Source organism: Jaculus jaculus, chromosome 13, assembly GCF_020740685.1.
Source record: "Jaculus jaculus isolate mJacJac1 chromosome 13, mJacJac1.mat.Y.cur, whole genome shotgun sequence".
Classification (NCBI taxonomy): Eukaryota; Metazoa; Chordata; class Mammalia; order Rodentia; family Dipodidae; genus Jaculus; species Jaculus jaculus.
This window is the reverse complement of record NC_059114.1, coordinates 5840658-5865128: the sequence shown is the minus strand read 5'-3', so window position 1 is coordinate 5865128 and position 24471 is coordinate 5840658. Positions and strand designations below refer to the sequence as shown.

At 56.2% G+C, this 24471-nt stretch overlaps 1 protein-coding gene across 4 annotated transcripts in view; it reads left to right on the top strand.

The window, feature by feature from the left end:
• Cabin1 (calcineurin binding protein 1) overlaps window positions 1-24471 on the top strand; it is a 123485-nt gene that overhangs the window by 83334 nt on the left and 15680 nt on the right. The gene's annotated exons all lie outside the window — the stretch shown is intronic.

Below are 24471 nucleotides of genomic sequence, written 5' to 3'. Positions count from 1 at the left end.
GAAAAAGAGAGACAAAGAGACCAACACAGAGAGACGGAGAGAGAGAGAGAGAGCACACATGTGCCAGGGTCTCCTGCAATTGCAAGTAAACTCCAGATGTATCCACCACTTTGTGCATCTGACTTTACGTGGGTACTGGGTAATCAAACCTAGGCTGTGAGACTTTGCAAGCAAGTTCCTTTAACCACTGTGTCATCTCTCCAGCCCTGATCAGAATTTTTCATAGCAGCCAACTCTCAACATCTAAATGTCCTAGAATTCAACTGCCTATCACCCAGATGGCTGTTTAGGTTATTTCCAGACTTTGTTACTACAAACAACACTTCATATAGTTAACATTTGTTAGAGTCTATTTATAGACAGAATCCTTGAAATAGAATTCCCGGTTCAAAGTATTTGTGGTACCTTCAAAGTCTCCACTCTCCAAAGATCTGGCCCACATTCCCATCTTTAGTGTTACGCGTTATAATATTTTTTACAGGGTCATTATATAGTCCAGTCTGACCTCAAACTCGTCCTCTTCTTTCAGCCTCCTTAGTGAATATTTGCTTTTTAGTAAGAGATGGAAATCTTTGATTCATTATGAGTGAGATTAGGTTAACAGCAGTATTGACAGTTTTATTATTTTTAAAAAATACTTTTAGTTCTTATTTATTTGAGGGAGAGAGAAAGAAGCAGAGAGAGAGAGAATGGGTGCTCCAGGGCCTTTAGCCACTGCAAATGAACTCCAGATGCATGGGCCACAATGTGCATCTGGCTTACGTGGATTCTAGGGAATTGAGCCTGGATCCTTAGGCTTCACAGGCAAGTGCTTTAACCACTAAGCCATCTCTTCAGCCTTACTTATTTATTTATTTATTTTTCTAGGTGTATGCACCATATTGTGTATCTGGCTTTATTTATGTGGGAACTGTGAGACTGAACCTGGGTCATTAAGTCTTTGTAGTCAAATGCCTTCACCACTGAGCCATCTTTCCAGCCCTATTTATTTATTTTTTGTGGTGCCTCATGCTAGGCAAGCTCTCTGCTGAGCTATCTATGCCCAGCCCAACACTTTCAACCTGTGTGCTGGTTCTGTTCATGTTCATTTTCCTTTGGATTAATTTGTTGTTTTATAAGAACTCTATATTAATGAATGTACCCTTTTGGAAGCCCGTTTTTCTGCAGTTGCAAGACTAAACCTACAGTCAAGTGAGTTGTTTCATTCCCTGAGCTCTTTGGTTACTCATAACCTCATGACGTGGGTTACTTGCCTTGAAGAGTGATGGTAGGATGCCAGGCATGGTGGTGCATACCTATGATCCTGCACTTTGAAGGCTGAGACCAGATTGTTAGGCTATATAGGGAGATTGTTTCAGACAAATAAAAAGGGCTACTTGTAGGAGCCAAGTTAGGTCATGGAGTACTTAGTGGCCCTAACAGTTTCTGACACATGGTTGGTGCTCGGGAAAATGACTTCCTTCCTTTTTTTCTTCCCTGCTTTAGTTAGCTTTTCTATTGCTGCTTCTGGCAAGAAGCAACTTAAGGGAGGGGAAGTTTAATTTGGCTCACAGTTCTAGGGACTACAGTCCATCACGGCATAATGGCAGAAGGGGGCACATGGTAGGAGCATGAAGCAGCTGGTCACATTTCCTATAACCCTAAGGAAGTAGAGGCGGGGGCTGGTGCTGTCTGTCGTGGCAGGAGGGGCGCATGGCAGGAGCTTGGAGCAGCTGGTCACATGTCCCCTAACCCTAAGGAAGACGAGTGCCAGCACTCAGCTCAGTGCGTCCCAGACTCCAGCCCCTGGGGTAGTGCTGCCCACATTTATGGTGGGTCTTACCACCTCACTTAATCTATTCTAGAAGTTTCACAGACATGCCCACATGTTAGTTTCCATGGTGATTCTAAATCCCATCAAGTTGGCAATTAAAATTAACTATCACATTCCCCTACTCTTTACCTTTTGCCCTTAAAAACAGTACGTGGAGCTGGAGGATTGGCTGTGCTGGAAAAAGCTTGCCTGCAAAGTCTAAACACTCAGGTCCAAATCTCCAGACCCACCTAAGCCACATGCACAGTGACAGAAGCATGCAGTGACATACATGTGCGTAAGGGAGTGTATGCACGTGGAGTGTGTTTGCAGTGGCTGAAGACCCTTGCATACCCATTCTCTCTCTCTCCTTTCTCTGTCAAATAAATAAATATATAAAATAAGATATTTTACACATACGTATGAAAAAAATAAGAGTGCAAGGATAGAAGGGGATGCCACGTCTAATCCTGTCTCATGGGTGAGGCCCACAGCCTTGCTAAAGCTGAAGTGAAAGAAGCACCCTTAGGTACCTGATGCTCTCTGTAGCACATGGGAGTTGAAGCCAGATGCTTCCAGCCCTTACACATTGGGTTCTCCCCCCGCAGTGTCTCCTGTGGTTCTGGGACCTGCTCTTCCAGGTTCTCCCCCCGCAGTGTCTCCTGTGGTTCTGGGACCTGCTCTTCCAGGTTCTCCCCCCGCCGTGTCTCCTGTGGTTCTGGGACCTGCTCTTCCAGGTTCTCCCCCCGCCGTGTCTCCTGTGGTTCTGGGACCTGCTCTTCCAGGTTCTCCCCCCGCCGTGTCTCCTGTGGATCTGGGACCTGCTCTTCCAGGTTCTCCCCCCGCCGTGTCTCCTGTGGATCTGGGACCTGCTCTTCCAGGTTCTCCCCCCGCCGTGTCTCCTGTGGTTCTGGGACCTGCTCTTCCAGGTTCTCCCCCCGCCGTGTCTCCTGTGGTTCTGGGACCTGCTCTTCCAGGTTCTCCCCCCGCCGTGTCTCCTGTGGTTCTGGGACCTGCTCTTCCAGGTTCTCCCCCCGCCGTGTCTCCTGTGGATCTGGGACCTGCTCTTCCAGGTTCTCCCCCTGCCGTGTCTCCTGTGGTTCTGGGACCTGCTCTTCCAGGTTCTCCCCCTGCAGTGTCTCCTGTGGTTCTGGGACCTGCTCTTCCAGTTTCTCCCCCTGCAGTGTCTCCTGTGGTTCTGGGACCTGCTCTTCCAGGTTCTCCCCCTGCCGTGTCTCCTGTGGTTCTGGGACCTGCTCTTCCAGGTTCTCCCCCTGCCGTGTCTCCTGTGGTTCTGGGACCTGCTCTTCCAGGTTCTCCCCCCGCCGTGTCTCCTGTGGTTCTGGGACCTGCTCTTCCAGGTTCTCCCCCTGCAGTGTCTCCTGTGGTTCTGGGACCTGCTCTTCCAGGTTCTCCCCCCGCCGTGTCTCCTGTGGTTCTGGGACCTGCTCTTCCAGGTTCTCCCCCCTGCAGTGTCTCCTGTGGTTCTGGGACCTGCTCTTCCAGGTTCTCCCCCCGCCGTGTCTCCTGTGGTTCTGGGACCTGCTCTTCCAGGTTCTCCCCCTGCAGTGTCTCCTGTGGTTCTGGGACCTGCTCTTCCAGGTTCTCCCCCCTGCCGTGTCTCCTGTGGTTCTGGGACCTGCTCTTCCAGGTTCTCCCCCTGCCGTGTCTCCTGTGGTTCTGGGACCTGCTCTTCCAGTTTCTCCCCCTGCAGTGTCTCCTGTGGTTCTGGGACCTGCTCTTCCAGGTTCTCCCCCTGCCGTGTCTCCTGTGGTTCTGGGACCTGCTCTTCCAGTTTCTCCCCCTGCAGTGTCTCCTGTGGTTCTGGGACCTGCTCTTCCAGGTTCTCCCCCTGCAGTGTCTCCTGTGGTTCTGGGACCTGCTCTTCCAGTTTCTCCCCCCGCAGTGTCTCCTGTGGATCTGGGACCTGCTCTTCCAGGTTCTCCCCCCGCAGTGTCTCCTGTGGTTCTGGGACCTGCTCTTCCAGACTCTCCCCCCGCCGTGTCTCCTGTGGATCTGGGACCTGCTCTTCCAGACTCTCCCCCCGCCGTGTCTCCTGTGGATCTGGGACCTGCTCTTCCAGGTTCTCCCCCTGCAGTGTCTCCTGTGGTTCTGGGACCTGCTCTTCCAGGTTCTCCCCCTGCAGTGTCTCCTGTGGATCTGGGACCTGCTCTTCCAGGTTCTCCCCCCGCCGTGTCTCCTGTGGATCTGGGACCTGCTCTTCCAGGTTCTCCCCCCGCCGTGTCTCCTGTGGATCTGGGACCTGCTCTTCCAGGTTCTCCCCCCGCCGTGTCTCCTGTGGTTCTGGGACCTGCTCTTCCAGGTTCTCCCCCTGCCGTGTCTCCTGTGGTTCTGGGACCTGCTCTTCCAGGTTCTCCCCCTGCAGTGTCTCCTGTGGTTCTGGGACCTGCTCTTCCAGGTTCTCCCCCCGCCGTGTCTCCTGTGGTTCTGGGACCTGCTCTTCCAGGTTCTCCCCCTGCAGTGTCTCCTGTGGTTCTGGGACCTGCTCTTCCAGGTTCTCCCCCTGCCGTGTCTCCTGTGGTTCTGGGACCTGCTCTTCCAGGTTCTCCCCCCTGCAGTGTCTCCTGTGGTTCTGGGACCTGCTCTTCCAGGTTCTCCCCCCTGCCGTGTCTCCTGTGGTTCTGGGACCTGCTCTTCCAGGTTCTCCCCCTGCAGTGTCTCCTGTGGTTCTGGGACCTGCTCTTCCAGTTTCTCCCCCTGCAGTGTCTCCTGTGGTTCTGGGACCTGCTCTTCCAGGTTCTCCCCCTGCCGTGTCTCCTGTGGTTCTGGGACCTGCTCTTCCAGGTTCTCCCCCCGCCGTGTCTCCTGTGGATCTGGGACCTGCTCTTCCAGGTTCTCCCCCTGCCGTGTCTCCTGTGGATCTGGGACCTGCTCTTCCAGGTTCTCCCCCTGCCGTGTCTCCTGTGGTTCTGGGACCTGCTCTTCCAGGTTCTCCCCCTGCAGTGTCTCCTGTGGTTCTGGGACCTGCTCTTCCAGGTTCTCCCCCATCAGTGTCTGTGGTTCTGGGACTGCGTCTTCCTTAAAGTGAGTCCTACAAAAAACTGTCGTGGATTCTAACTGTGTGAGCAGGAATGCTGGGAGAGTCGTGTATACAGGAAAAAGTCTGCATAAACCTTCTGCTCTTTGTGTGGCTTGGCCTCTGCTGGGTCAGTTGCTCTTTCTTCCAGCAATCTGTTGCTCTTACTATGGGTGGAAGGGGCTCCTCCTGGCTTCTTCTGCTCTCTTGGGCTCTTTGGCTTCCTTGAGTCAGGCCTGATACCCAGCATGGCTATAAGCGCCTGTCAGACCCTGACCACTGATCATGCATTCCATACCAAAGGTGAGGAAGGTGCTTACCAGCATGCCTAGGAGGACATTATTCAGGGTGGCCCTTAGGCAGCTCATGACAGAGTTGCCTCTGAGACAGACAGGGGTGTAGGTAGGCTGAGCAGCCTGCCTCACTCCCTGCTACTGTACACTGGGGTTTTGTTTTGGAAATAGAGGGTGTGGGTGAAAGCAAGATCACGGCACCTCGCCCTACCACCCCTGCAGGCCCTGGGACATACATGCTGACTAACCTTGTGTCAGTGATCCAACAGTTTGGGAAGCCCCCTTATCTTCAGGGCCTAAGTAGGGAATATTCCTTTTATTATTTATTTATTTGAGACAGAGAGAGAGAGAGAGAGAGAGAAAGAAGCAGATTAAGAGAGAGATTGGGCACACCAGAACTTCTAGCCACTATAGGCGAACTCCAGATGTATGTGTCACCTTGTGCATCTGGCTCATGTGGGTACTGGGGAATCGAACGTGGGTCCTTAGGCTTTGTAGGCAAGCGCCTTAACTGCTAAACCATCTCTCCAGTCCCTTTTTATTTTTAAAGCTACATGAATCTTATGGGACCATCATGTCACTGCCAGCAGTTCAGACATAGAGCAGGCCTTGAGTCCTTTGTGTCCCCGTCTTAGGCTCTGCACCCTCTCAGAGGTGCCTCTGTGTTGTTTTCTAAAATAAGCATGTCCGTGCGTGTGCGAGCGCCACGACATGTACGCCCCCCAGCGGTGTGCGCTTCTCACTGACCCCAAACCCTGCGGACTAGAGAACTTTTTTTTTGGTTTTTCAAGGTAGGGTCTCCAGGCTGACCTGGAATTCACTATGTAGTTTCAGGGTGGCCTCGAACTCACAGTGATCCTCCTACCTCTGCCTCCCGAGTGCTGGGATTAAAGGCATGTGACACCATGCCTGGCTACCCCTGGAGAACTTTTTATTTGCAGCTGGCCTGGCCCAGCCTGGCTAGAGGAGGTGCTCACTGTACACTTGTGGGTTGACCCCAGTCATCCTTTTCCTTTCATAGATGGCTCCAACCACAACCCTTCGGTCTATTCAGTGCTGGAATTGTGGGAGATAGGACTGATGACTTGCCTTAGAGTCCCCCATGCACATCTTTGTTCAGGATCGCCAGAGGATACTGCAGGTCATATGGGAGGGGGGGCGGGCATGCAGGAAGTCAGGCTCCTGCTGCTAAGAAGCAGGTGGGAAGGTTAGAAAGGAGAATTTCTTAGGCTGGGCCTTCCCTGAGACAGATGACTGAGCCTTCATGGGGAGTGTGAAGGGGCAGGGGAAAGAGTGGGTGCTAATGGTCATGGGTAGATGGAAACTTGGGTTACAATGCCAGATTTCCTACACATGGAGCTCCTACCCTCTGTCTCACAGATGGTATGCCCCAGTGGTATAGTTGGCCCCACAGATTAGGAAAGGGGGAATGAACTTGGTACAAATCTAGTTTCACACAGCTCTCTGCCCTAACTCTTGTCACTCTACTTCTGTTGTGGAAAATCACTGTTTGTGGGGCTCAGAGCTCCTCAGCTGAGGCTTACACAGCAAGGAAGGCTGGTACCTAGCAGATGGCTCACATTGCCCCAGTCCTCTTATCCCAGCAGAAAAGACACTTGTCTATGCTCAAAGAGAGCTGGGAGTTTTTAGGCATTGCTTGCTGGGGTGGACTTGGTGCTCTTGGACTGGGTCTATAGGCATAGCACAGGCCCTCCTGAACTGGGCCTGAGGGCTGTAGCGAGTGAAGGCAGGAGCTACCCCAAACTAGGTGCTGCCTACCCCACAGCATCTAGGGAATTGTTCCTGGGTGCCCAGAAGCTTCCGGGACGTTGTGCACATGCGCACACACACTTCTGGGCAGGCAGAGGGGCCTGTGTGCGCTGGAGCCCGGCTGCTTTGTCCAGGGTGAGGCCTCTTCCATCCCGTAGTGGACTCTGAAGTGTTCCCATGGTAACAGAATCAGAGATCTCTCTCTCTCATCTTCCCAAAAATATTTGCTGATTTTAGCAGGCAGGTTTTTTTCCCCCAGTTTCAACCCAGTTTCCATGTTCTATGAACTAAGCAAAGAGAACTGCAGGTGGGTAGCAGCCACACTCCTGCCTAAATTGGCAGCCTGCCTGCTTCATCAAACTAGCAGCTCCTGGCTCTCAGTGGCACTGAGAAAAGTGTAAACTTTGGACACAAGTAGGCCTGGCCCCCACCACTGTTTCCTGGCCACACCCAAAGTACAAGGGCCGCCCTGGGAAAGGGGTCTCAACAGGTGGGTGGATGACAGCCCCCCATACAGCACAACACACAGCTCTTCCTTGGGAGAGAGGGGCACACCTAGAGCCTCAGTGCCCTTTGGATCCCAAAGGTGCCCCTCTAGCCCCGAAGCCAGTGCTCCTTCCAGAAGGGACAGGATGGAAGTGGGGGTAATGGAGGCCCTGCCCTGGCTCCAGCAGAGCGGCCTGAGGTCACCTGGTGCCTGGAGGTGCAGGTTGTGCGCCCTCTGCCCTGGCTACAGCCACATAGTGCTTCATTGCCTGCCTTTGCGGACGTCGTAGTGTGCCCTCCCCTGCAAGTAGACAGGAGTCCTGCATTACATAACCTGCCGCTTTGCGGCCGCCCTGGAGGGCATGTCTCCAGACAGATGCATCAGGTCCTCTGCTTCCAGTTCTTTGCAGACAGCCAGCCGGTTTCCCAGCGTAGAGCCAGGTTCCCTCCCTCAGCTTTGCCCTGTTCCTCCCAGCCCTCTGCCACAGATGGCCCATCTGTGGTATGGTGAGGAAACTGAGTTGTTTCCGATCTGTTTCCCAGGTGACTAGAGGCTGAGCCTGTCCCACACTAAAGGACTAGAGGCTGAGCCCGTCCTTTAGTCTGCCCAGGCCCTACGCTCTCTCTTCTGCTGGCCAGGTGCATCTGTTATCCTTGTAGCTGAAGCCAGTGAGAGAGAGAGCCATTGTGAGCACTCTTTGTTTTAGGGTTTGTGCTGGGTTGTCCCTGGCCCTGGGGCCAGGTGTTCACCAAGGACCTTGATGTGGTGTGGGGACAATGGCCATCTTCCAGGGATGGGGAAGGAGAAGGGTTTCACTCCATTCTTCATAGCAAAGATCAGTCATACACATTTTACTCTAGCTACCACCTGTTGGTTCTATAGACTGAGGGGATGAGACGCTTACCTTTCATGCCTCAACCAGTGCCCACCATCATAGAGCTAGGTGGGATAGGCCTGGTCACCATGGGTGCCTTACCCTGTAAACTTACTGTGATTGGCTCGGTGCACAGTAGGTGGGATAGGCCTGGTCACCATTGGTGCCTTACCCTGTAAACTTAGCTGTGGTGAACAGCTGGTAGCCAGGATCCCCAGAACATGGGACAGACAAATATCCCAGGAACGCAGCATGGCCAGGCCTGAGGGTCTGTCTCCTGCTGCAGGACCGGTTCCAGAGCTGCCTCTCCTCGTCAGCACAGGGAAGCATGCCCCTTGGCTCTCCCCTGCACTAATTATCTTCTTGTTGCTGGGACAGATGCCTGACAGAAGTCAATGTGAGGCAGGAAGGTTTACTTCAGCTTAAGCTCCAGCTCACAGTCCATCACAGCCGAGAAAGCATGGCGGTGGTGCGGGAAGCAGCTGCTCGTCCGTCCCCAGTGAGGAAGCAGAGGGGTGGATGCTGCTGCTCATCCACTCCTCTTTACTTGTTTATGTGTTTGTTTGGCTTTTCAAGATAGGGTCTCACTCTAGCTCAGACTGACCTGGAATTCACTATGGAGTCTCAGGGGCCCCTCAAACTCACAGTGATCTTTCTACCTCTGCCTCCCAAAGGCTGGGATCAAAGATGTATGCCGCCATGCCCAGCCAGTCTCTCCTCTTTATATAGTTCAAGATCCTGGCCCAAGAAATGGTGCCACCTATAGCTAAGGTGGATCTTCTCCTCCATCAACCTCATCAAGAGGATCATTTATGAACATGTCCAAAATCGAGATTCCCCTCACCGGCAATTTTAGGTCCTGTCAGGTAGGCAGTCACTATAGACCATCACGTTCTTCATCCCTCGGGTTCTGTCACAGTCAGCTCCACGTTGCTGGGATGAACCTCCAAACCAGGCATAATTTATGAGAAGCGCAGGATTTATTGAAGCTTACAGATCCAGGAGAAGTTCCATAACGGCAGAAGAAGCCGGCCCCTTCCTGCAGAGAGGAGCCACCACAAGCAAGCTCACTCAGGAAGCCCAGGCTGAGCTCTGACGCTCTGAGGCCTTAGGCTAGAAACAGATCTGCCTCCAAACACACCTTAGGATCGGACCCCAGGATCCACCACAGTGACACCTCCTCCAGACAGGCAGCAGGAGAGCTAATGTTAGAAGCGTTAATGAACTCCCAAATCGATTGGGGGTATCCATTCAAACCACCACAGGTTCCTAAAAGGAAATAGGCTACATGGGCCTATTGACAATCCCAGCCCCCAGGTTCAGGTTTCTTGTGGGTGGACACAGTAAAGAGTAAGGCCCAACCTAGGGAAGAGTTGTTGATCTCTGCCCAATCCCTAATGTCCCACACCAGTCCAGGCAGCTGGCATGTTAAGCCCTGTGAGCATCAGCATGGGGCCTTCCCACACCCGTCAGGGCCCGGGCGTGTCGAGGCAGGAAGAGGCGGCTGGTAGCAGCGCAGCGCAGTGCAGCGGTTCCCCAGCTCTGTCCCACAGCGCCTTCTTCCCTCTAGGACCAGCTGTGACCGTGGTCTCTGACACGCCTGCTTGTCCCCATGCCCACATTTCGTAGGAGCACATCAGCCCACAGCTACCCTGCTGGGTGTCAGATCCTGGGCCTGCCACATCATCAACAGGGTGTAGATCCACAAGCTAACCTACAAGTCCCTATTTCCAGAGATGCCAGTAGGTAAAGGGTCTTGAGCCATGGCTGGTCTGTGGAGAAGGGCCATGAGCCTCTCTCTGTCTAGCACTGAAGCCCGTAAGTAGAGGCCAGCAGCCTCACTCAGAGGAGTGCCAGCCAGAAGGCTGCCGCTACCTTGGCAGAGCTCAGCTCAGCAGCCTCAGGTGGGAGGGCTACCTGCTGGCTAGAAGGGGGAGCACAGGAAGAGCGTATGGTCCAGCCATGCCCTAGCCAGAAAGGCAAGGACTGTGCTGTTGGCTGACTCGGGTGTGGTCCCAGGGGGCTTGATATTGGGTTGTGGCAGCTCTGTGGTCGCCCCTCACAAGGCTGGGAGAGGCAACAGTGGAGGTTGCCCTCTGGCCGCTGCATTGCAGCGTCCCAGCCTGACAAGGTTCACAGTAGCCCTGGCTGGTACGGAACCCAGCTGGCTTCAGTCCTGGCCCTTCCTTGGTGGCTGTGACTCTTGCAGGTCAGCTAGCTGTTGGAGCTGTTTCCACGCCTTCAGGGTGACCTACAGCGTACATCAGGGCTCTACTACAATGGGAATGGCGGGGAAAGGAGGGCTTCAGTTGAGGAGATGGAAGCTTCTTGGCTGGAGTGAGAACTGCTGCAATAGTGCTATTTTTAGCACTGCTGAGATGCTCTGTGGCCAAGTGTTCAGGCAGAGTAAACACAAGAAACACTTCACGATCTCCGGGGAGAAAAGCCCTGTTCCTGAGAATCCTAAAAGGGTAGCACCCTTGTGTGGAGAGAAGCCTACCCCTGGCCTCCGCGTCCCCCCATTCAGAGCTTGTGGGTTTTGTGGAGCTCCATGGCTCAGGCCGATCAGCCCAGGCTCCGCTGGAGCAGGTGCCGGAGCTCCTGCTGTCCTGTCTGGGAAGGAGCTGAGCCCCAGGCAGCAGGCACAGCGAGACTCTTGAGTCTTCCAGCCTGCGTGAGGGAACAGGTAGGAAGCAGGACAAGGCAGAGGGGACCTCACTGCCACAGGTGTCCAGGCCCAGTGCGGACGTGGCACAGCAGGAGTCTTACCAAGCCGGGCGGCTGCCCTCGTCCCTGTTGTTTCAAACAGCAGAACGGTAAGCAGTGCTCAGCTTGTCCTCCCTGGGGTCGTTCTTCTCTGGCTACCAGAGCAGTTTTTACCTCTAGATGTATTCAGAATTGTGGCCAAGCCAAGATTCTTAGACATAGGAAGATAGTCTCTTCACCCCTTAATATTCATGGTCCCACTTAGGACAGTCTTGGAAGAGGGCACAAAACTCTGTTAGGTGGTGCTGGAGCCCTGTGCCCAAGGTCACACAGCCAGTAAGTGGCAGAGTGCAGACCATAGGCAGGGCCAGGAAGTCCATGTCCTGAGGGCTGGGACCCATGCCAGTTTCTGCTCAGCTGCTCAGGAACACCACCATTTGCACCACTGTTTTCCCCCAGAGGGACAGCAGTGCTTGTGTGTGCGCATCCAGCTCCACCTCAGTCCAGGCCCCTTTACCCCCAGCTGCTCTGCTCAGGGTGTTCGGTTAATAGTCACCGTTTTAACATCCCCGGAGAACATTGTAACATAGATACTTTTTTTTTTTTTTTTTTGGTCGCCCACTGCAAATTATTTTTTGGAGATTTACTTGTGGAATAAGTGGCCCTCGCTGTCTTTCTGACACACACAGGTGATAGTCTGAGCTTGGGCAGCTCTGTTTTATTACCTCAGGGCAGGGTTCCTCACTCCAGAGTGCTTCCTGGGGGCGGGGGGGGGGGGGGCAGCACCAGGCCATCGCTTTGGCTGCTTGGCAGGTACATGGGAATCCTCAGAAAGGCCCTGGAACCAGGGGCAAGGCAGGTGGTCTGAGCAAAGGCAGAGAAGCTGACTGTGGAGGGGTTAAGGGGCAAGAGCTAGGAACCCCCATTTGCAGGCACAGAGAAAGTGGGGGGGCACTATAAGAATGAACCTTGGGCTGGGGGAGATGGCTCTGTAGTTAAAGACACTTGCTTTCAAGTCCAGCTGGCCTGGGCTCATTTCCTCAGTACCGCCTATAGCCAGATGCACAAAGTGGAACATGCATCTAGAGTTGATTTTTAGTGCCAGAGACCGTGGCATGCCCTTACTTCCTTTCTCTCCTCTCTCCCTCTTCTCTCTCTTCCCCCTTCTCTCTTACACATATGCAGTCTTTTACTCTCCTCACAAATAAGTAAATTAAGAGAATGCACTCTCTGGGAAGGGGAGTCATGACAGTGCTAGCCTCTCTCGTTCACTGAGCCCTGGAGTATTGGACATGTGCTCCTAGGAGGGCATTGGCCATGGAAGGCGAGTGAGGGCTCTTAGCAGTACCTCCGGTGGCCCACCCACAGTGGGCTATAGGCCACCATGTTGAGCTTGTGGTCAGAGTGTCCATGGCATCAGAGGGCCCAGGGTGCCTAGCGCTCTGTAGGGCTCTGGTTGGCCTTCAAGCCGCAGGGTTCAAGAATGCGCCCTGGCCTGAGGGCTTGGTCCCTTGTGCGCACCACCAGCATTGCTCTGAATCAGGGCTTCCGGCCAGGAGCCTTTATAGGTGGTTGTGTTTGACAGGAATGGCTAGAAGTCTCCCAGTGTGCCTACTCTGGAAAGACTGACTGCTCTGCCTGTTGGCTGCCTGGCCCTGGCCCCCTTGACCTCAGTGTCTCCATCTCCAAAGGTGGGCCAGTTGAATGAGGTCAGTGGTTTTTCCAGCCCTTTTTCCAAAAGAACCCTTTTCACATAGCCGATGGAAAACATATGAGCAGGCAGCTGCTCCAGCAGAGGCAGGAAGGCCAGGCCCCACCCACTTGGCTGCACCCTATGAGCCCAGGTTCCTGAGCAGGAGGGGTGCATGTTCAGAGGGGTGTCTGTGCCCTGTGCCCAGCAAGTCCACTGGCTCCTAGTCTGCCCAGTGTGTCTTACCTCAGGTGGCCGGGCCTCCATTCTGAGATGGCTTTGGTCTCTTCCCCCTTTTTTCATCTCCCTGCCCCTTTCCTCTCTCCCTTCCTTCCTCTCCTTTTCTTGCTTTCCCCCCCTGGAAAGTTTGACCATGTTGCTCCCCTACTTCTGAGAGAGGGGTTTGAAGTCTTGAAGCCCGGCCTGGTTACTATGGTGACAGGCTCTGGCCCACAAGTGCCCCTAGGGGCCAGGAGCTGCCTGGAAGAGGAAGCCAAGGAGAGAGAAGTGGGAGGGAGGGAGACAGGGAGACAGAGACAGAGAGAGGGAGAGACCCCTATCTCTGTGGTACATGTCCTGTTACCCCTGGTAGCCAAGGTGACACTGGGTTCCTCCCTGTGGCTGTGGAACAAGCAGGAAGACATAATGGGCCATGGGCCTACTTGGGGTGAAGGTGCCAGGTCTGCTTAAGCCCTTCCCTCTGCTTGCAGTCAGGCCAGCCTGTGTCCAGAGGGCTAGGGCCTCTCCCACAGAAGGTGCTCTTCCCCATTGCTTCCCCAAGACTGCCCAACACACACACACACACACACACACACACACACACACACACACACACGTGTCCTCAGCTCAGCCAGAGGGCCCAGAGCCCCTAAGCCCACAAAAGCCATTTTTTTGGGCCAGGGTCGGGAGATGCTCAGGTTGTCCCAGTTTTCTCAGAATGCTTGCAGACCAGATGGGGCTTTCCTGGAGCCCGGGCTCCCCTGCTGAGATGAAGCAGAGTGGGCGGGCCAAGGGGGGAGACCCACTATAAGAGCCCTGGTGCTTGGGGCGGTACTTAAGGGCCCTGACTCACACCTAGGGAGGCAGTGTTGTGAGAGATGAGGGGCCCTCATGGGCAGGTGATATACCAGTGGGAAGGAAGGAATGGGCCTATTCTACTGGACCACTCCCATTGCTGTCAGCAAGCAGGATATGTCCTCAGTGGGCCACTGTAGGCTGCCAGGCAGGGAGCACATGGTCAAGGTGGGTGTCACCCTGCAGGTCAGTCTGTTGACCTCCTCCCCTGGCCTCTTCTCCTAACCCCTTACAGCACCTCCTTTTCCACAGAGGACACCCACTGCCTGAGTGGGATAGCTCTTGCCACATACAGCTCCACTACACACTGTCAGCACCCTTGCCTTCCACAGGAACCTGACCCTGGCTAGCGCCATCCTCCAGTGGGCACTGTGTCTCCACTTGGTCCCCTCCATGCACAGGGAATCTCTAGGTCCTTCCCGCCTAGCAGACCTACTTGCCATCTCTCTCCCCAGAAGCTGCCCCGCCCCGCCTTGGCATTCTCCCTGTAGTCTGCTGCGCAGCTGGGAAGGTGGCAGGTAAGCCGAGCAGTCATGCTCTGCTGCTGCTACACTCTAGAGCCCTAAGCTTATTGCTGAGATCGCGGCTTTATTTTCTGGTGGCAGAAGACCCTCCTTTCCTTTCAGAAATACACACACCAGGTATTCACACCTGTGCCAGGACCTCATGTCCCTGTGGATTCAAGTGGTACAGCACAGCTGTCTGCCCAAGTGGGCACAGCCCTACAGTGAGGCACAGGAGTCTTTGAGTAAAGCCCTCCTGTGGCAGCCCTGACGTGTTCCTCAGGAGGCTCATTTCTCTCATCATTCAGAACAGTTGGGCACAGTGACATCTAAAGGCACTTCACAGCTGTGCAGTGTGGGCTGGACAGCTTCTGGGGACAGACAACTCTTAGCTCAAGAGCACCAAGAGGGCCCCGGGCATCTGGAGTGCAAGGCTACATGCCTAGGGAGAAGAGGCCTGCTTCGCCTGTCTTGACTGTGCAGGGAGGGGAGGAGACTGGCTGGCGTGGAGCTGTGAAGCCCGGCACACTCCGGATGTCACACACTCTGAAGGCAAGTTGTCAGATCACATGCCACACGGAGCCCGTGTCCTACAGCGGGGAGGTCGATAGGTGAGTGGTGGCAGGGCTGGAATTAGGAATTTAAAGAACATTCTTACACAGTATTCAACCAGCATAGGAAACAGGGTTCACTTTCAGGGACTTAAAGTAAAAAGTCTACACGATAGGGCGACTGGAGATGGCTCCATAGTTAAGCACACTTACTTGCAAAGCCTGATGTCCTGAGTTTGATGCCCCTGTACCCATGTAAAGCCAGGTGCCCAAAGTGGCACATGTATCTGAAATTCATTTGCAATGGCAAGTGGGCTTCAGTGTGAACACCCATTCCCCCTCCTGCTTGAAAATGAAAAAAAATATTAAAAAAATGTTTTTTACAAGTGCCAGGAGTGGTGGTGTACACCTTTAATCCCAGCACTCCAGAGGCTGAGGTAGGAAGATCACTGTGAGTTAGAAGCCAACCTGAGACTATATAGTGAATTCTAGGTCAGCCTGGGCTAGAGCAAGACCCAACCTCAAAAAAACAAAACAAAACAGTCTACTAGAGGGCTGGAGAAATGGCGTAACAGTTAAGGTGCTTGGCTGCAAAGCATAATGACCCAGGTTTGACTCGCCAGTAGCCACGTAAAGCCAGACACAGTAGCACACGCATCTTGGGAGTCTACTCGCAATGGCTGGAGGCACTGGTGTGCCTGCCGTCTGTGCTTGCAAACAGAAAGTCTGCAGGAAAGGAACCAAGAGTGACCTGCATAGGTCTGTGAGGGCTCAGGACATGGAAGGGAGAGCTGCAGAATACCACTGGGCGCTCAGCCAGCAGGTCCTTTGACAGCCTAGCTCTGGCAACTGGGTCTTGGTGTCACAAGGCCAGAAGCCTACCACCACGAGGACCATAAGGGTCCTGAATACCTCACTGGCCAGATGTGCCAGAGGCCATGCCTAGGGTCCAGGAGGTCTGTGAGCACTCAAGGGACTCCTACCAGCCCATAGGAGGGTGGAGTCCCTTGGGCCTTCAGGATGCCTTGAAGTTAGTGAGTGGCTGCCTCTTCAGGACAGTGGCAGAGGCCTGCATCTTTGCACATGTAAGTGCTTTGTGAGCCGCTAAGACTCCTGCTTAGGGTGCTGGCAGGTACCAGGAAGCTCAAAGCTGTTTGGCGCCCAAGGAGCGCTCAAGGATACAAGGCAGGCGGGCTCCCAGTCTGTCACAGCGGTCCCACAGGAGGCTCCATTGTGTACTCCTTTTCTCTGTGGGTGAGGAGGGAAGGAGCGTGACCCTCACCCTGTGAGAAACCACCTATTTGGCCTGTGTGTGAGATGATGTCTTTCTTGGGCCTCTAGAGAAGGCTGACATAAACCCTGGTTTAGGGTCCAGGGCATTCCATGGGCAGAAGTAGGGTCAAGGCAGCTCACTCCTGTAATTCCAGCAGTCCAGAGGCAGAAGTAAGACGGTTGTCATGAATTGGAGGCTGGTCTGTGTTACAGAGTGAGACCCTTTTTTGTGGGGGGGGGGTTGCGGGGGAGAATGAGGCCCTGTCTCATTAAGGGGGAGAAAAAGAGGCAGTCCGGGAGCCTCAGAGCCCATCTGTGAACAGACTGTTTCCCAGGAATACTCCTCTGGAGGCTTTGGTGGGAGCATAGCACAAAAACCCCAAGCTCTCCCAGCTGCTAGGCCAGCAGGCTCCTTTACCACAGTGTTTGTGGGCACTGCTAGTGGGCCTGGAAGCTGCCTAGAAGCAGGGCACCATTTCCAGGCCAGCGCACAGGTCACTCACAGCCCAGCTCCTTCCTGTCCAGGGAGTGATAAGCACGTTTTCAGCTTCCTTTGGTCTGACTTGATCTTACAGGAAGTAGAAAAGGTATGAAGTGATGTCATGAGCTATGTGAGGTGCAAGTGACACTTTGGCACCTGATCATGGTGTGTGCCTCAGCAACTGAGGGCAGTGTCAGGACAGACCGGAGCCCTGGAGCTGGCCAGGCCCCAGTGATGGGCTCGGGTCTCATTGCTGCAGCTGTAGCAGGCTCTCTGAACCTCCTCCCACATGTGCTGGTGACTGTCAGCGCAAGGGAACGCGAGAGGTTGAGTTGAGTTGTGGCCAGATTGAGAATTCCTTGAGATCCGGTCTTGGGGAGCAATCATTTGAACCCCATCCTCATACACCAGGAGAGGTTTGTGCTTCTGTAGACCAACCTGCGAGGCCTCCGGAGTGCAGGCCTGCCTCTTCCATATCCCTGGCAGCCAGAAAGTCGCCTCTGTGGTACACTGGGTATCCTTCCTGGGCTCTGCGGACCGCTCCCTCCCGCGAGAGGAGATGCCTGCTGTTCTTGGAATGCGGGGGGGGGGGGGGGGGGGGGGGGGAACCTGCGTACCTGGCCCTTCCCAGGCATCTGAAAGCTCAGACTTCCTAGCTTCTGGGTTCTGCCTCCCCCTCCCCTTGAGAATGTTACTCCAGAAGTCTTCACTCCAGGCCCAAACTGACAGGTTGTGTGTGGCTGTTTTTAACCCACCCACTTAAACAACTGTCCACCACAAGGCAGTGCGTGGCACAACTCGGGTAGGGGGAGGGGCGCCGTGCACAGAGGAACCCCAAGCGAGAGGAAGACAGCCCCTGCGTCCCGTTGGCCGCTGCCATCCTGCCTTCCGAATTCCAGGCCCCTGCTGGCCGGGTCGGTGGGGGCCTCCCCCGTCCCACAGCTTCCTGCGCTGGGGGCTGTGCCCAAGTTGCCCCGTCGTGGGCCACCAGCCCACCGCTGCTGCGCGGGCAGCCAGACCGAAGGACCCCGCCGCGATTGGCCGGCCAAAGTCAGTTGCGCTGCTGGGCCGGCTTCCAAGCGACCGACCGCCGGGGCCCGTCCGGCTCTGCCTGCCCCGCCCCGGCCCGGCCCGGCCCGGCCCGCCACGAGTGAGCGAGGAGCGAGCGAGCATCCGCGGCCATGGCCCTGCGCCCGCCCTAGCTCTCCAGCACTGATGCCGCCGGGGAGCCGGAGGGTAGGAACTTGCCTTCGGCCGAGGGTGGGGATCGGAGCCGGGTTGCACGGTCATCTCACCTTGCCCTGCCCGGCTCCCTCTCGCTCGCTCTTCTCCGCTCACTTCTCCACGGGTGGGCTCGGGCGGCTGCCCCCGCCCCGGGCGCAGCAGGAAGCCCGCGGGCCGCGGTTTCCCCGGCGCCTCTGTGGAGGAAGTCGCCGGCGGTGGGAGCGGCGCCCCCGTGCCCGGGCCGGCGGGCCCCTCGGCGTCAGGTGGGCGACTCGAGCGGCCTAGGCGGGGGCGGCCGGCGCTGGCGGAGCCCGGGGTTGGACCGCGCCCGCCCGCCCGCGCGCGCGCCGCGAGCCCCGGACGAGCCCAGCCGGCGCCCGGCTTTGCGGGCGGGGTGAGCGCTGGGCAGCGCCGCCCCGCGCCGCGCGAAAACGAAAGCCACTCGCTCGAGCAACTTAGCAGCCGAAGGCGCCCGCTGATGGGAAGCTGCGTGGTGCTGCTCCCGGGGATGGTGAGCGGGCCGCCCGGCGGGATGGGCAGCGGCGCCCCGGCGCGGTGCTTCCCGGGCTATAAATAGCGGCTTTGCGGGGGCGGGAGGACGGTGCCCGGGCTGTGCGAGTGAGAGCCCGCCCCGAGCTCTTTGCCGGGCCCTCGGCGCCCGGGGTGGGGAGAGGGCAGCTCGCGGGTCGGGTGGGGTGGGGTCGCGGGCCGGCGGGCGCGTGGCGTGGGCTAGCACGTGGAGGCGGGGCCGCCGCCGCCGCGCTCTCCTCCCGCGCTTGTTTGTCTGCTCTGCTTTCCCGGGAGGGGGAGGGGAGGGGACTTGGTGCGCGCCGCTCCTCATTTGGCAGAAGAGGCTGGTAACGGCGGGTGCCAGCTGCCGGCAAATTGCAGGCTTCCCCGGCCCCTGCGTGAGTCGCTCGAGGACTCATTACCTGCAGTGGCACGGGGAATCCCTTCCCTTCAGAAGCACCGCCTTGGGCAGCCCTGGCCGCGTGGGGGAGGGCCCTGGGGCCACGGAGGCCCTCCTCCCGCAGGGCTCTGCGGTAGACCTGCTGGAACTTAGGACCCCAGGGCTGGCTCCTGGGGCTCCCCTCCACCTTAGGCAAGAAGCGGCGTCCCATCTTAGCTCCTTAGGGCATCATAAAGAGGAGGGGCTACAAGCGCTCCTGGTCCCTTTAAAATGCTAGGACTCTTGAGCAGGAGGGGGCCAGGCACCTACTGAGGTGCCACCCGACTGGTCTGAGGCATCCTTGGTCCCTTCTCTTCCTGTGGGCACGTGGGATGCTTCAGCTCCCTGCTGCTCCATGATCCACCTGGGAACTAGTCTGTGAAGTTGCGAGCAAGAAACTGGGCGGGCGGGCGGGCGCCTGGGGATTGTTGGCCCTAAGAGATGCAGTCAGGGCCAGGTTGAATCACGACCTGGAGCTTGGGGCTTCCCTCTGCACCGCGCCCTCTCCAAGCTGTCTCCTCTGGTGGCTTTGTATCTCATGATGACAGACTTTCTTTCTCCAGGGTATTCTGGAATTTTTTCCTCTTAGCCGCTCCTGACGGGCCAAGGTGGTCATCAGACTCTCCCACTCCTGGCTCGGCTTGGGGTCGGGGGTTATCTTGGCACCACTGCTCCAGCTGCGCACTGATTGGCACCTGGTCCTTACTAACAGCAAGCTGTTCCTACCCAGTGGCCTCACCACCTCACCAGGGCACCCGTGTCAAGGGGTCACAGGAATCCCTCTGCCAGGGGAATGGGCTCTCTCCTGGGTGCTCAGCAGTGCTGCTGAAGCAGAGCTGGTGCAGGAGCCCTTGCTCACCATCTTAGTGGCTTGTCCCCTGCTGTGCCAGCTCCAGCACCCCTCCACCTCCGCGGACCGTCCCGCGCCTCCTTCCTACCTCCTTGTCCAGCCCGGCATGCTGTAGAATACTAGGTCCTCCAACAGTAGCCCACTGTGCTGTGGTGCAAAGGGCTCTGGTTGATGGGAAGACGATGCGTTTGATGACTAGGAAGATACCTGTGCGCTGAGTTTAAAATGCAGGTGAGCTCACAGGCTCCTGCTCGGACACCCTGAGTAGTGGGGTTGGCCCTAGGGAAGCCGCTCCCACCTTCTGGCTCAGCTGCTCAGCAGAAGCATCTCTCTCCCACTTTCCCTGGCTTTCTCCAAACACCCCTCTGAACCCCTGCATTCTTGGCTCATTACCCCTTATACCAGCCTCTCTCCTGAAGGACCGGACGCAGGTAGGCGGCCAGGGCTTGTGGTTTTGACCTGGAACTGCCCCTTTCTGGGCAGTGTGCAGGCAGGCTCCGCAGACACTTAGGCCCATGTGCTGTCCGTGTGTCCTGCTCTCATGCCGGTGGGCTTCCCTTCCTGCCCACTGCATTGGGGAGGGCGAATTTGGGAGCTCCTTGAGGCTTTATCTCATGTCACCCACAAACCAGTAGCTCCCCAAGAGGCCAGGCTCTACCAAAAGGGTTGATGTGAGCAGGCCAGCTGTTCACCAGAGCTCAGGCTGATGCACCGGCGGCGCAGGTCAAGAGCGGGAGGCTGCACTGTGAGCACTTCTTGAGCTGGCTGGCCGGGCCCAAGAAGATTCGCTTGGGTCGCGCTCCTTGAATGGGGAGCCTGGCTGAGGTGGAGAGGGGCAAGCTCACTGCTGTGTGCCCAGCAGCCCACTCACCCACCAAGCTGACTTTCCTCCTCAGAATCTCTGTGTGGTGCCTAGATGGCTCCTCCACAGCCTTCCTGGACCTCCCACGTGAGATTCCCCCCTCTTGTCTCCTGCCTGCCTGGTACCCTACCCAGCGTGACCCTGGACATGGGTCCCATCTGAGTCCTGTGCAGGAGGACAGCTAAGCCCTGTCTTAAGGCTGGAGGCCATCTCCTGTAGTGGCCCACAGTACTTCATCATGGCCCTCTGCAGGGCTGCTAGTGGAAGACACTGGCCACAGCCACCCTGTCTGAGGGCAGACCTTCCAGGCCCAGCCTGCCCTGCACTGACATTGCATGCCTTAAGCACCTGGCTCAAAACACCACCAGCTTCGATCTTTGGGAGTGTTGGAGAGGGGGCCTGGGGAGGGTCCAAAGGTGTGGGGCCTCATCCCAGCACCCTCATCCTCTTGTCACCGGACAGTCTTGAGGAGGTCATCTGAACGTGGTTACCAAGCGTGGGTTGGGTACACACTTTTGGATATCCCTGCCACTGCAGGGAAAGAATGACTCTCTTGCATCCCCTCCTGATTTAGTGTAGCTCTCCCTTTTTCCTGCTCTGCATTTCCAGAGGCATATTCCTCAACACTTGGTAGTAGGGAGGGCTTGCCCTGTGCTTGGAAGAGGAGGAGACTCTGGCAGAGACTAAAAGGGAAGGTCTGCAAAGATGGCAGATGGGGCTAGGAACCCCAGGATGGCCATGGGCTGTTCGGTGAAAAGTGGCCTGAGAGCTAGAGGTGGTGATGCATATCTGTAGTCCCAGCACTAGGGAGGCTGAGGCAGGGGGATTGAAGGTTCCATAGCGTACCCTTTTATCCAAACAAAGCAAAGCAAATATCTTGAGCAGTGACCCAGTGAGGGACTGCAAGGCCTGCTCATTTCGATTTGACTCTGTGGCCTTGGCCTGCTGTTGGGCTAAGAGGCTGTGTCCAGCAGCCTGGTATGCAGGTCCTGAGGGCCAGGAGTGTGTGTATGGGTGAGTTCTTCCTGCCCACACCAAGGCCCTTAGGGAGTATGGGAAGGCTACTTACTAACTCATTAGTGTGGCAAAAGAGCCCAGGTTTGCCAAGAATAAGTTCTCCCTAGACCACAGTGTACAGGAAACAAAGTGTCCCATGCTTGCAGAAGCCATGCCATCTGTCACTCTCCAGGGTGCCACCCACCAAGATTGCCATTCGTGTAAGGCAAAGCCTCCCAGCCAGACCTGCCCTGTTTTCAAGCCCTGTGCTGAGTAGATAAGCACCCTTGAGCAACTCAGTATAGGCCGGCCCAGAGACCCATCACCCCTACTCCCCTGGGACAGGCTGTGGGGACCCCTAGCATGTGGGGTCATGCCCATCCTCCTTGTGCCCCCACACTTGCCCCACCGCGGAGCGCGGCTCCTGGAGCCCTGTTGCCTCCAGAGTGGTGGGAGGACACTCGGTTGTGAGAGGGTTCGAGAACTTGTACGAAGCCCACAGTCTGGGCACCATAAATTATTCAGGGTGTTAGAGTGTACACAGTGACTTCATCCGAGCCATTCCAAGGGGCAGAGGTGGGCCAAGATGCTTGAGATGAGGCACTTGGCACACAGAAGCTTGAACACGATCCTGGTGTTTGGGAGGGCTCCGAGGCTGCCAGTGAGGGCTCCTGGCTGTCTGCAGCACGGGCTTCCAAGCGGGCATGATCACAGCCACACTGGGCACTGGGGAGCACACTCTGGTCATGCTACAACTCGGAATCAAATGGGGCAGATCTGAAGGCAGTCGCACGTGTCCCTGAAGAGGTAGCCACGCACCCCCATCTCCCAGGGTATGACCTCAGTTCAGCAAGGACATGACGGCCCCTGACCTGGAGCGCAGCCCCTGCCCTGTCCAGTTCTAGGTGGGCCGACGGAGCCAGTACTGGTGACCACATTGTGGGTGGAGAGGTTTCTGGAATGGCTCCTCCCCCATCTCTCCTCTTTCCTGGTCTCTCTCCCTCTCCCTTGCCCTCCCAGGGTCCCACTCCTGCTGCGTAGTTCTGCTCCAGCCTCCAATTCTTTGTGGGTGTCAGCCCCCTGTACTGGCCTCCTTCACACATCACCCCACTAAGCTCTCTCAGAATCCCATGTCTGCGCCTGTGAGCTGTAGGCTGGCTGTGGTGGGGTCTTTGCTTAGCTTCACACCTCCTCCCGTGTGGCCCATGGTGAGGGAGACAAAACAGCAGGTGCCTTCGCTTGCTGGGTGTCTGTCTTCTCACCCCTACAGCAGTAGTGTGTGTGTGTGTGGGGGGGGTGCCATGCAAGGAGAAGTTCACTCTAGCCAGTCCCTCTGCCCTGTGCAGAGATTGGTTCCTGTCCATCGTAGAGCTGCAAACAGAAGCCAGGCTGTGCTTAGCTCAGGTGAAAGGAGTCATCTTTTTTCAAAGACCAGCTGTCTCGTGGCCTCAGGAATCCCCTTAGGGCTAGCCTCCATCTGCACACAGCACAAAGGGGCCCAAGAGGTATTCCCAAACTCCTTGCTAGCAGAGGGGAGCTTCCTGGAATTGGCTGTGTGCTCACGGCTGCCAGTGGCCGGTCAGGACAGAGGCCCAACCTTGCTAGCAGAAGGGCAGGAGCCCAGGCAGCAGGAAAGCCACGAAGCCGAGCAAGCGAGCAGGGCACCGGGCGGTGACCGCCCAGCCAGGGTCTTGCAGCACGCAGCCACCGAGAAAGGGCCAAGCAGCCACAGTGACGCCAAAGCCAAGCAGAGTGTGCTCCCCAACCTCCGGGCGGCCTCTTCAGTCCCCTCTGCTCACCCCTGGCTTGCTCCCTGGTCCTTTCTAAAGTTGGAGAGAGGAGACAGAAGGAAGAAAGGGAGCTAAACCATGTGCTGGACTGTGATGCAGTCTACCCGCACAAGGGCCGGCCCCTAGGTTCTCTGAGAGGTGCTGAGAAGAGAGCCCCCAGAAAGCTGTGCTGCCCAGGGAGACCTGGCCCTTAAGAACTCAGGTTTTGGGTTGGGGAGATGGCTTAGCAGTTAAGGCGTTTGCCTGCAAAGCCAAAGGACCCTGTTTCTGTTCCCCAGGACCCACATAAGCCAGATGCACAAGGAGCGCATGCGTCTGGAGTTTGTTCGCTGTGGCTGGAAGTCCTGGTGTACTCCTTCTCTCTCTATCTCTCCCCCTCTCAAATAAATATTTTTTTAAAAAAAAAAACAAAACAGGTTTTGGGCCAGGCATGGTGGCACACACCTTTAATCCCAGCACTGGGGACACAGAGGTAGGAGGATCTCCGAGAGTCTGAGGCCACCCTGAGACTACAGAGTGAATTCCAGGACATCCTGAGCTAGAGTGAGGCCCTACCTCGGAAAAAGAAAGAATTCAGATATTGTATAGTTTTCTTTCATATAGCTTGCTTCCTCACCTGCTGTGAGGTCACCAGAGGGCTGGGTCCTCCTGGCCCTTCCCTTGCCTTTTCCTGCACCCCATACCAGGAAGTCTTGAGAGTAACTTGGTCTCCATTCCCCAGACTAGTGCAGTAAGGAATGACAAGAAAGGTCAGAGGTCAGGATGGGAGCCCAGCCGCAGCAGGCCAGGGAAGTAGAATGCATGCTTTGGAAGGTGTGACTGCCTCCAAAACACCCCTGGGAGATATTCTGAGTGTTCCAAGTAGGGGTGCCCTGGGGGGTCCGACACCCGTCTCCCAGGACACAGCTGTGACTGAGGCAGTGTGACCTGGGCATTCTTGGAGCTACAGGTGAATCCCTTGGGTACCAGTGAGGAAGGGATGCCAGACAGTGAGTCTGCTCTCGAGCCCGTCCAGCAACCGCAGCTACCAGCGTGCCACCAGGATCCCTTTGCCCAGCATTCCCTCTAGCGCCAGCACCTTCACAGAGGTGTGTGCCCCACTTGAGTGCTACCGTAGGAGGAGATGGCATGTGGTGATAGCCATACGAAAGAGGAGTCGGGCTCGAGAGATGGCTCCGTGGCTAAGGCACTTGCCTGCAAAGCCAGAGGACCCTGTTTCTATGCCCCGGGACCCACGTAAACCGTGTAACCACATAACCTGAGTTTGATT